The sequence below is a fragment of the Calonectris borealis genome, chromosome 2 (assembly GCF_964195595.1).
Source record: "Calonectris borealis chromosome 2, bCalBor7.hap1.2, whole genome shotgun sequence".
Lineage (NCBI taxonomy): Eukaryota > Metazoa > Chordata > Aves > Procellariiformes > Procellariidae > Calonectris > Calonectris borealis.
Genome location: NC_134313.1, coordinates 79,243,858 through 79,256,612, shown reverse-complemented (window position 1 = coordinate 79,256,612; position 12,755 = coordinate 79,243,858).

Here is a 12,755-nt window from a genome sequence, read left to right as displayed (position 1 = left end):
GAATTTCAGATAAAAAGGGCAGATCTGAGCAAGTTTAGGACATTTTCATTTCCTGCAAAAAACCTGAAATGAGGGCAGGATTATCTGGTTACTAGACAGCACAGGAAAGCCCATGTTCCCTTCGACTTTGGCCAAGAGATGGCCCTCCACCCAAACAAGCGCCACCCCAGCACCGTGCCCAGGCCTGAGCTTTGACCAGAGGGGATATAAGATATTGCCAATTGGCATGTGGTAAAGTCAGGGGGCACAGGAGATTCAGTTCCTCAGGTATCTCATCTTAGAAAGGAAGCCTCAGCACTGAAGGAGTAACAGCCTATGAGGCACTAATCCTGGTGGGACTGCAGTATGTTTCAAGGAGGTTGGGAAGATCCTCTCTAGGAGAGAAATACTGGTGGAAGGTGTTGATAGCAAGCGTTTGCTTTGTTCTAGATGGGTCATGAGACCATCTCAAAAACAAACGGTCTGTGGAGAAAAGTAATACATGCATGTGCTGACGGGCCTCCAGGAGGTCCCATGTGATGTCAGCCGGTCCCGTGGAGATGTTTCCGATGCTCTAGAACATCTTAAAGACAGTCAGAGACAATGTTAAGGCAAATGAATCTTATTTCTCTGTGAGTGGGACTTCAGCGTTTGGCTAATATCAAAAGCAATTCAGTTAATCTGGGTTTTCTTTCCAAAAAAAGTCATTTGGTGGGTTTTTTTAGCAAAACCTTTTCAAGCCACACTGGTATGCCTTGCACTGGAAAAAAGGTGAGCTAAAGAAAAACCTAGAAAAAGTGCGTCAAATACCAAAAGCAGTCATCCCAACTGACAAACAATTTATTTGCTTCCTATGGAGAATCTGGTTATTCTGCTTTTCACATCCAAATAGGATTTGAATCAACATCCAGTGTTTAGGAAAACTCACATTATACCTCACTCAAACCCCTCAAATAAGAACTAACTCTTTAATGTTTCCTTTGATAAATTGCAACAGGTCATGTAAGTGACATGCTTTATTAAGAATTGATGTCATACAAAAGGGTTTGCAGGGCTAAAATAATATGAAATCTCTGATTATGCTATTACAGAGACTGTGCTGTTCCCTCTGAGAAAAAATAGGAGGAATAATGTAACACTAATGGTGAAAAATATATTTTTCTGAGGAGTCTGAGCACAGGGCAGAACATTAACATTTTGTACTCCAGCTTGTCTTGGTGCAGAGCTGCAGTAACAGGGTAATGCTGTTGACCTCTGTGAACTACATTGAAAGGAGAGCCGAACTCAGCCCAATTCTGTCCTGAAGTTCATAGAAAAACACGTTAAATCAGATTTGATCTGAAAAGGTAAACATCATGAAACAGGGTATTTTCCCTGATATATTCTTTGTAGCATGCCAACCATCTACAAAAAGCTGACGTAATTTTTCGACTCTCTAGATTAATTTCCGGGCTATGCTCTGAGGCAAATGAGGCTGTGTTTCAAATCAGATCGGTCCACTAAGCTGAGAACACAGGATCATGGAAACAGTAGAAGAAGTTGGGTTGGAAGGGACTTGGGGAGGTTGCGCAGTGCAGCCCCCCGCGCCGCGAAGGGCCAGCTTCAAGGCTGGAGCTGGTTGCTCAGTGTCCGGGTGGGTCTTGGGAATGCACCCAGGGCAGAGGGTCCACCTGGGCAACTGCTCCGGTGCTTACCTGCTCCTGCAGGGAAGGCATTCAGCAAAATGTAGCTAAACAAAAGTCAGCTGGCCCGTTACACAGCTGTCCTGAAATACTGTATTTTCCTGAAATACAGTATACGCGTTTAACACACACACAAAAAAAAAAGAACAGTACACGGGAGAACAGAGAGGTCTTGGTAGGAAATGAGTGATAACCAACAAATTACCGTTGATTTATGGAGAGAATGTACAGAGATTTATATGAATGATACCTTTTGTCAGGCTAACTGCTAAAACTTACTGTGCAAAAATGAACAGCATATGCTGATCATAAAAAGAAGGTAAAAGTCTCAAACAGCTGGTAAGGACAACACTTGAACAGAAACAACCTGTCAAAAGAAGCTGAAGCATATGCAGCCTGCGATAACAGCTCCACAAGCTCTCATTATAGAAACGTTCTTCAGAGGGGGGTGACCTTGTTCAACAAACTGTTCAAAAGCACTGTCTGCCTGCACCCCTGAAGGATGTAGGATGGGTCTGCAGGAGCCCAGGACGTTGAAGCAGCGCTGCAGAGTGGAGCAGTGTGCATGAGCGATGCTTCCTCAGAGGTGGGCGAGCAGAACCATTGCAAACGCCGAAAAAAAGCCGCTCCCTCTGATGGGTGCCCCTGCAGCCCTCTCCTGGCTTAGGGGAAGAGCTCGTTTGGCCTGACTATGGATACGCTCTTAAATGCTGTGCCTGCTTCTTCACATGCGGATGTGCCCGTTCACAAACCGCTTTGTGCTTCCTAGCAGGAAAGTGAAATGCGCTGTGAGTCCCCGGGGAGGCTGCAAGGGAGAGAAAGCTTCGGGGAGAAGTGATGAACTGGAAGGGAAGTGGGAGGGCAAAGGATAAGCACTAGGAGAAACTTGGGAAGCTGGGGAAGATTGCTGGGAGAAACAAGAATCCTGCAACATTTGGAATAAGCAAATGAAGAAATTGCAGCTGTCTGTGGATGAGAGGAATGTTAGAAGGATTTTGGAGATCAAACATCCAATACTAAAAGGAAAAGATGCTCCTGGGGCATTGTGTGTATGCACAGCACGAAACCAGTGGCTTTCCAGGAGGGGGCAACACATTTGAGCACTGATGCATTTACCGGTTCCAGCTCCTGAGGGAAATGTGTCCACGCAAGAGCTGATCTCTTGAGTGCTTAAAGGGAGCAATTAAGGGCATCGCTAGCAAGCTACATGATTTCTTAATGGCAACTGCCTTTGCAGACAATGTTGAAAACAGGCCAGTTCTGGGCTTGGGAGTAATGATGAAGTCTTACGAGGATGGAAAGTACCAGAACAAACTGGTGAACAGAAGAGTAGTTACCAAACCAAAATGGCACATAAAAGAGTAGCCTGTTCCAACACATCATAAACATTAATGCATTCTGTATATTCAATGTTTATTAAATAGATAGACTCAAATTAATTTTATTGATTTAAATTTATGTTAAATGCTTGTTTCATTAAATTTTTTATTTTTAGATTTTACTTATATTATTTATAAACTATATGTATTATATATTACAAATCATATTACATACACTATATACTCTATATGTATATTGTTATATATTTATATAACTCATAGCATATAATATATGCATATGTTAATATAATTACCTATTCATAGATTATATACTATTAAATTACATGATAACATAATATCACATATTATTATGTTGTATATATTATATAATATAATGTGAACAGTTCTCCTAGACACATTTACATATATTGCATTATACATTCTATCTATGTAAATATGTATTACATAATGTATAAAATACTATATATTACGTATTAAAAAAATTTAATTTCTCACTGAATCCTGATTATGTGCTAGAGGGTTAAAGAGACGCAAAATGCCGAGTGTCTGTTTTGTTCTGGGTTTTTTTCAGATTAAAAAAAAAGCTTTCTGGGTGATCCAGAGAATCAAGAGTCAGTAAATCTTGTGTCTGTAGCTGGCAAACAGGTTTAATTGATCATTTGAAATAAAAAAAAAATTACAAAAGAACAGATAAAGGACAACATAATGTAATTAATCATTCAAAGGACTTTGAGGAAGTCCTTTCTTAGCAGCTATAAAAATGCAGAATCTTCTTATGGCTACAAATGTAGCCATGATACAGAAAACAGAGTAGGACTGAGAAATCAATGTTAAGGATGGCAAAAGTTTAGAAACATCAAAATGTTTAAAAGCATTAAGCTTCAACAGTTGATCTGCATACATATTAAATACTGGGAAATCTGGAAGGAGGATGTGAACAGTGAATTAGCAAAATCTGCAGAGGCCACATGGCTATTTGTTTTATTTAAAACCTGAGAATATTACAAGGTAGGTCGAATGAAGAAGAACCTAATGAAAGACAAGTAAACAGAGGATACTGTGACAATTGGCCCACCATCGTGAGTATGAAGGAAAGAGCATGGGAAAGAAAAGAGAAAACTCTTCAAACTCTTTGAATTTTAGATGGAGAACACCAACATGGTGGTGAGATCTGGGCACCGCTATACGCAGCTCAGGGGTGACCTCTGCTTGATGGGTGATTCCAGGCGGATAAAAAACCTGAGATGTCATGTTGAGACACAAACTGGGAAAATGTAACAATTCTTTTCTCTCTTTTTGAACTGTTTTTATTCACTTCTCCCAAATGCTCATGAAAGACGACAAGGGCCAGCAGCTACGATACTAGTTGGACAGGAGGAGCAGGTGAATCTCCCAGAGGGTGACTAAGCTGGAACAGGCTGCCCAGAGAGGTGGTGGGATGTCCATCTTGTGAGATATCCGGGACTCAGGTGGATAATGCCCTAAGCAACCTGACCTAACCTCAAAGTTGACCTTTTTTGGAGCAAAGGGTTGAACAAGATCGTCTCCATTCCAGCCTGAATCATTCTGATCCCCAGGACAAGAGTCTGACGCTCCCGTCTGAGCCATCAGGATACAAAATTAGATGACTGTCTCATCCAGCTGGAGAATTCATTTCTACTGATCTCAACATTTCTATATTACATAAAAAATACAAACCAGATGCCTGTTTCAAATCTTGCCTAGCACAAGATAAACCAGTTGTTTTTATTGCACATCATGAACACAGAATGGCATTTGCAAGTAATATTGAAAGATTAGGAGATATAATATATAAATATCGTCAGGCATTCTTTAGGAAAAGCCTGTATGTTTGTACAGCATGTTCAGAGTCTTCAAATGCCCTGGTAATAAAGATACCGGCTAGCCAAAGCTGCCCCACACATAACAATACAAAAACTAAGATTCCTTTTTGATCAGCTTTGAGTATGTTGAAGTTTCCAGTGGGATCAGGTGCAGTAATAGGCAAAATCACAGCTCACTGCAAACTGTGAAGATTTGGTGGATGAAAAGCTGGACATGAGCCGACACTGTGCGCTCGCAGCCCAGAAGACCAACCGTATCCTGGGCTGCATCAAAAGCAGCGTGACCAGCAGGTCAAGGGAGGGGATTCTGCCCCTTTACTCCGCTCTGGTGAGACCCCACCTGGAGTACTGCGTCCAGCTCTGGTGCCCTCAGCACAGGAAAGACATGGACCTGTTGGAGCAGGTCCAGAGGAGGGCCACAAAAATGATCAGGAGGCTGGAATGCCTCTCCGATGAAGAAAGGTTGAGAGAGTTGGGGTTATTCAGCCTGGAGAAGAGAAGGCTTCGCGGAGACCTTACTGCAGCCTGTCAGTACTTAAAGTGGGCTTATAAGAAAGATGGGGACAGACTTTTTAGCAGGGCCTGTTGCAACAGGACAAGGGGGAATGGTTTTAAACTAAAAGAGGGTAGATTTAGACTAGAGATAAGGAAGAAATTTTTTACAATGCGAGTGGTGAAACACTGGAACAGGTTGCCCAGAGAGGTGGTAGATGCTCCATCCGTGGAAACATTCAAGTTCAGGTTGGATGGGACTCTGAGCAACCTGATCTAGTTGAAGATGTCCCTGCCCACGGCAGGGGGTTTGGACTAGATGACCTTTAAAGGTCCCTTCCAACCCAAGCCATTCTATGATTCTATGATTACCATCCTTTTCAGTTGCTCCCTGAGGGTATGCACAGCTCTGAGGCAGTGCGAGCGCCTTCTGGCATCCTTCAGTCGAACACCCAGCGCTGTGCCATTCAGAGCAATCTGGAGAAGCCATCATATCCTCCAAATGATACACGGGTCCCATTGAAGCCCACAATTAACTCTTACCGATTTCCACAAGGCCACTTTCCACTTTCTGAAATAGTTGGGTCCCTTTACACTAAGTAAAAGGTTATTTTTATTTGAGTAAAAAGCATGCTTCTGATGGATGGGTTTTTTTAAATTGCTTTTGTCTCTAAAAATGGACAACAAGGTGAAACTTTCTTTTAAGTAATTTCTCAGGTTCAATCCAAAGTGTTACGTTGCTCAGGAAGGAAGAGACTGATGTATGAAGGGAGGGCGAGGTATTTCCTATGAGCTGAGATTTAATTGTGTGAGTCCCTTTTATGGATTTTTGCCTTACTGATTGAAAGTGGCAAACAGTGAGGAATGACATGAAGGTGGTTGTCTGTCTCAGCTGAGTTCATTTTCTTGTCAGCTGATCTTCTGAATTTGCTTCCTTTGGCTAGATTGGTAACACTTTTGCTGTTTGCTCGGTGTTAATTTTGCTTTCCTTTCCTCTCCCTTTACTGTGTCCTACTTTCCTCCCTCCATTTCTACTCCACCACGAGCAACCTGGTAGGTTTCTCCATTAGGCAGCAGCAGATGATTCAGCTGGAGAAGTCAAGGAAAAAACTGGGAAGAAAAAATCAATCTTTTCAATATGAGTGAACAAGCGGCTGTGTGGTGTTTGGCTGCCTGACGGGTGAAACTACGACAGTCCTGTAGACAAAGAGATCTCTTTGGTCGAGGAGCTGTGAAATAAAAAGAAGTCTCCTATCGCTTATTTCCTCCTGAGGTCAAGAAGGTAAGACTTCCTATTTTCTTACAAGTGGGTGGATTCCATCAAAGATACCTAAATGCTTCTCTTCCAGATTGAAAGAATTTAATTTAATTGAAATAATGCCTACAAAGGATTACATTTTGACTAGTTGCTTGAATCAAAGAGGATAATCTCTTACGTTACTGGTGCTGACTGAACTTTGCCACCGTTGTCATCTGCCGAGCAGTGGTATTGCTGGTCTGGCTGAGTCTATCAGGGAACCGGGGGCAGGACAGGTCTGTGGGAGCTGGAAGCAATGCACAGTGGCAGGGGGTTCTGTTTAAAAAAGACTGTTTGCCCTCAGTGTAAACCCAGCCTCTGTAAGCAGTTAAAGACATTCCCAAGGATCCTTTGAAGACATTTTTCAGTTGGAAACAGGGAGGTCCTATCTTTTTACTAGTTTTTTCTTATATAGAGAAAAATCTGACCAAACATTTAAGAAACCTTTGGTGCTTTGACCTGTTCAGTTGAAGCTGGATACACCAGCTGTTTAACTTCATGAGTTAATGAGTATACTTACGCTTTCATCATTTGTTTTACAGCATCAGTATTAGAGGACAAAGGGATGTAGGCATTGGGAAATAAAATGCCGCTTCAATTTCTCTGTTACATGAGAGCTATTGTTACATGTCATGTGACAAAATCTCAGATCTCTTGAAAAAATGTCCTGAAGAGAGAATTTATTTCTTGAAATTAATTTCAATGACAGAGATGGCATGACCATGTTATAAACCAGGGCTGTCTACTCTTGGGTTCATACATTAGCTCTAACAGGAGATAGCTGTCACTATTGCCCTGATCAAACAGATCGTAACTTTAAACCGCACAAAGGCAGCAGCAATGTTTGTTTGTGCTCATTAAGCTAAGCACACACTTCAATTTACTTGTTACACTGGCGGCTTCCCACTTTCTTTCCAGCTGGTACGTTGCACAAAACTGGTAAATCAGGTAAAGCTCTGCAAAGTAGGTATGAGTCATGCAAGTTACAGATGCCCGCTAGCTGAGGACGGAGGGAATACACAAACATTTGCGTGTGCTTTCCCTCCTACTAGCACTTGCACCTTTTCATTTAAAAGGAGTCCACACTGGCCCATGACAGTGTCAGTGACAAGGCCCCTTGGGTACGATCCACATGTACTCCAAATCTCTTGGGAAAACACTGGGAAGGTGGAAAGGTATATTTAACAGAATGGTTGCTCCGGGCATGTGAAGTAATGAGAAAATGAGAAAGAGGTATAAAGAAGAATTTTCTGGTAGTCTCAAATTTCTAGGCACCCCCTGACTTCTCATCCTTCCCAGTTTGCCTTTCTTTACCGACAGGAATTTATATTCTTCTCTGTCAAAAGGAGATTTCAAGAGAAATCAACAGCATAAACTGAAGCTTCTCCTTCAGGAGGCTGCAGTAACTTCTGCTTCTTTTCCTTCCAAAGAACTTGTAAGTTCTTCTGGAACACGGTTACCTACAATAATTTATGGTCACCAGGTGTACTGGTGGAGACTGTTTCTGACTCTTCCTTTGCCACCTTCACCATGGTGGATCCTCACCACTCATACCCTGGTTCGCCTAGTTACATTTGTGCTTTTTCCATAAAGAATTTACCATGAGTATTATGGGCAGTGTCCAGCTCTCTCTTTCTGAGAGCAGGTGCATGAATTGTAGAGTAGATAGCTCCAACTAGTAAGTGGATCATGTCATCTGTCAGTGAAATTCATGTCAAGAAATACATTCTCTCTTCAGGTCACTTCCAATGGGCAGGAACCTTTGAATTTATTACTGCCAGTACAGAAAGAAAAGCAGAAAAGATAAAGTTGTCATTTATACCCCAAGTGCTGCAGAAGGTGTGCATGTAGTTATGCTCCAGGTTTGAAAGCCTTATGGGTGTTATGGTGGAAAGAATACCAGAACAGTCTGTTTCAGCTTTGGTCTTGATTTGGGTCCAAGTTTCCCCTGTATACATGTATTTTTTATATATATACATATATATGTAAATATAAAATAAAAATACATCTAAAAATTAAAAAAACATCAAGAATAACTGAGTGCCTGTAGAGTAACTGTCCAGAAGGTCAGGCCAAGAGTCAGATGTTTTTCTGCTCGGTGCTGGCTGAGAGGTGACAGGCAACTCAACATAGATACACCCTGTTTGCACCAGGCCCCGCAGAGGCTGGGCACCACTTGTGCTCGCTGAAAGCAGCAAAACTGCTCTTGGGAGGCTTAACATTCAGACCAACGGCACTTCCAGTATTACTCCGTTTTGCGCCGTGCAGAGGACAAACGCGCTGAATCACCCCACTATTCACTGTTGCAATGTTAACAGCTGTGCTCTAGGGCTAGTCACTTCGAATACATCAGTCCTTTGTTCCATCCCTTTGTTTTTCCGAGTGCTCTGACCGCGCTTGTGAGGGGGGGTACTTGACAACACAACTTTCTCTCAGAAATGGGGTCAAAATAAGTGCAATCAGAGGCGGCTTTCCTATCGAGCAACAGCGATGCAAAGCATCCCAGGGAGCAGGGGAGGAAAGACAAATCCAGGTCCTTACACCGGCCGTCTTTGACGCTACAAGCTGGACAGGGCAAATATGTGTATTGACCAGATGGGGATCTGTTGGGCAGCAGAATGAGGACATCAAACGCAAGCAGATGAACTGTACTGTGATATATTCCAGGTGAAAGTCCCTGTCAGAAATGCCACCAAAATCCTTTTTGCCTCAAATGTTAATTTGCAGAAGGTTTAGAGGATGCAGGCAAAACCAGGGCAATACTGAGAACAGGGGCTTTGGCCCTAGGAATTCAAGAATAGCTCACCTTAGCAATCATGAAAGCCTTGCAATGTGAGACAACTTCCATTACAGTAACTCGCTTTCCAGAATTTAGAGAATTTTCTTGCAGAAGATCCCCTCTGTAAGCTCCAGGCTTGCTTTATATGGTTTCCTTCCTATGCTCTCTACTAAGGGAAGTATTTCTCAATCTTGCATTACAGGGATACAGACAACATGAAAAACCTGTTAAGCTTAAAGTTCTTCAGGGAAAACAGAATTAAAAGTTCTCTCAAAACACCTATTTACATGGAAAATATTTATAACAGTGGACAGGTAGTTGGTGTATGTGTGCAAAAATTTTAGCGTGGATATGCTAACTAGTGACACCTTCAATAGGTGTTTGCATAACTTTATACACCTACATCCATGCAGTTAAGTTAAAGCACAGGGTGCTTGGAAGGGAACACACTGAGTACGGAGTCATGATCAGCTGGCCCTTCCTGGAGGTTAGCAGCTTTACAAATCAGGTAGAGTTTCACAGGCATATTTTTGGCCATGAAATTTGTTTCCCCAATACCTCTGAATAGCAGAATTTATAATATAAATAATATAATAGAATCATAGAAACATTTAATTTGGAAGAGACCTATGTAGATCTCTAGTCCAAACTCCTGCTTCAAGCAGGACTAACTTCAAAGCTGGATCAGCTTACTCAGGGCATTATCAAGTTGAGTCCCAAAAATCTCCCACGATGGAGATTCCATTATTTCTGGGCAACTTACTCTAGTGCTTGCCTGCTCGCGTGGTGAAGAGGTTCTTCCCTCCATCCAGCTGGAACTTGCTTGCTGCAACTTGTGTCTTCTGCCTCTTGCTTTTTGACTCTTCATGTCGGAGAAAAATATGGCTCTGTCTTCTCTGTAATCCCTTTCTAGGTAGTGGAAGGCTGCAGTCAGCCCCCTCTCAGCCTTCTCTTTCCAGGCTGAGCAGAACTTGCTCTCTCAGCCTCTTCCCACACATCACAGGCTCCAGATCCCTAACCGTCTTGGTGCCCCTCCACTGGATTCCCTCCAATTTGTCAAACAGTGCCGTGTTCTGGGGGGCCAAAACCGGACACAGTATTCCAGATGACACTCACAAGTGATGAACAGAGGAGAAGAACTTTCCTTGACCAGCTGGTTACGCTTTTGCCAGTGCAGTCCAGTATGTTGCCAGTCTTCATTAAGATAAGGGCACACCACTGATCCCTTGTAAATCTGCTGTCCAGCCGGGCCTCCAAGACCTTTCCTGCAGAGCTGCAAGCTAGCCAGACAGCCCCCAGCCTGCTCTGATGAATTGGGTGGCTCCATTCAAAGTACAGGGCTTAGCCCCTGTCGTTGCCAAACTTCAGGAAGTTCCTGTTGGCCCATTGCTTCAGCTTGTCCAGGTCCCTCTGAATGTGGGCCCTGCCTTCCAGCATATCGGTCACTCCTCCCAATTTGGTGGGATTATCGTAAATTCTATTAATACATTATAAAATCATATGTATGTAATAATTAAATAATAAGAACAATCTCATCCAGCATAAGGCATTACCTGTGTTTGTATTGTTACCATACATTCTCAAAACTAAATGATGCTGGCATAAATGAAGAAATGGTTTAAATTTCTCTTAAGGATGGTCTGCTTTCATTCCCCAGATGCATGCTAATCCATGTCAGCATGGATTTCATGCTGAATTTGAAGTCTTGGTTTTGTTGAAGAACTTCAGATGGGGAATCTTTAGTAAAAGTCTACGGATCTTGTTAATGCAAATGGCAAGTGAAGAACTCTTCTAAATTGCACAGACAATTAGATTTGGTTTGGTTACATTTCACTGATTTTGCCAAGAGGACCTGCAACATACTTCAAATATTTCTGTTAGTAAACCACAAATAATTTAAAACACATGAGGTCACTGAATAAGAAAACACAAGAATATTTGACAGCAAAACATAATGAATGCTAAGTGTGGTGGCAAACACCAAGTATAAAATGCAAAGTTTTCAGAGTGTGAGGAGTTATCTCTGAATTCCCATTTGGTGAAACACAACTGCAATGAATATTTATTGCCACCTTATTTAGCAGCATGAACAAAAGGAACTGTTATAAATAAACAACACTATGACAGTTTCACTGCTGTTAGCTTGACGTTCTCGTCTGAAGTCAATCAAACTGAAAGACAAAGCTATCGGGGAAAAGACTAAGTCAAACATCCAAATTACACAGTTTCTATTTTTGTGTTAACTAGCATCATCACTGATTTGTCCAAGACTTACTAGTGTGAGGAAGCTGTTGGTGAAATTTGACAGGTGTCAGCATGGCATTTGCATGCTTCTAGATTGAAATGCAGGCTTTAAAAGTAAATTTACATGACTTGTTTTAAGGTTTCCTTAGCACATCAGTAAAACTTTGAAGTGATACAAAGGGGGGTAAAATTTACAAAGCAGAGCAATGTACATTTAAGAGGGTGCAATTAAGTAGTCAATAATATGGTGGGGGGGAACAGAGAGGCAAGCTCTATCTTTCTAACTTCTTGCGATGTCCTACCAACTGCTCTTGCTGCAGTACCTCACCTCTACCCTTTGACGTACAAAGGAAACCACCTCTCCAGTGCAGCTGTGCTGATAATAGCAGGTGACTCACTTCCAACCTATTTGTCCTCAGACCTAGTTTGACAGACACTTTATTCTTCAGAGCGAGCAAAGCGAAACTTTAAATGTGTCACTAACTCACACAAAAACCTCCAGTGCATATTTAGTAACCCATCTGCTCTGCAAATCTGAACTCGGGTCAGAGATGTACTGAACCCTTTGACTCAATCCAAGTCATTTGCACAATTGTAAAGTATTTGCAAGATTGGTATATGAATACAAGACAGGGTGCACATTGCCTAGGTAGGCTCAGAGGCTTGTTGCCCCCAGCTTCCCATAGCTGGCACTTTGCAGGGCAGTGCATGCTCTTAGTGCGTGTGCACGGCCCTCTCGGTCTCTCTCATTCACTTAGATCAGGGCTGCATCTTCCCCCCAGGAATGCACCCGGAAGGCTGGAGGAGATACGTACCCAGGAGTTTTTCTTCAGCATCTCTACTGACTGTCATCTTCTGAAATGTGACGTCTGTAGCAGACTATTTAATATAGGTTGGTGCTTGTCAGGGAGGGGATACGTAACTGAAAAATTGTATTGTACCAGCAGGTTGGCCTGCTTAATTCTGTTTGTATAGTTCATAGTACAGTTTGAGAGGAACCTTCTTCACCAGAAGTTACCTACTCCATGGAAGAGACAAGCCTTTCACATTGACTCTATGCAAATGCTTCCCCATGTAATTTCAGCTTCCCCATGTAAT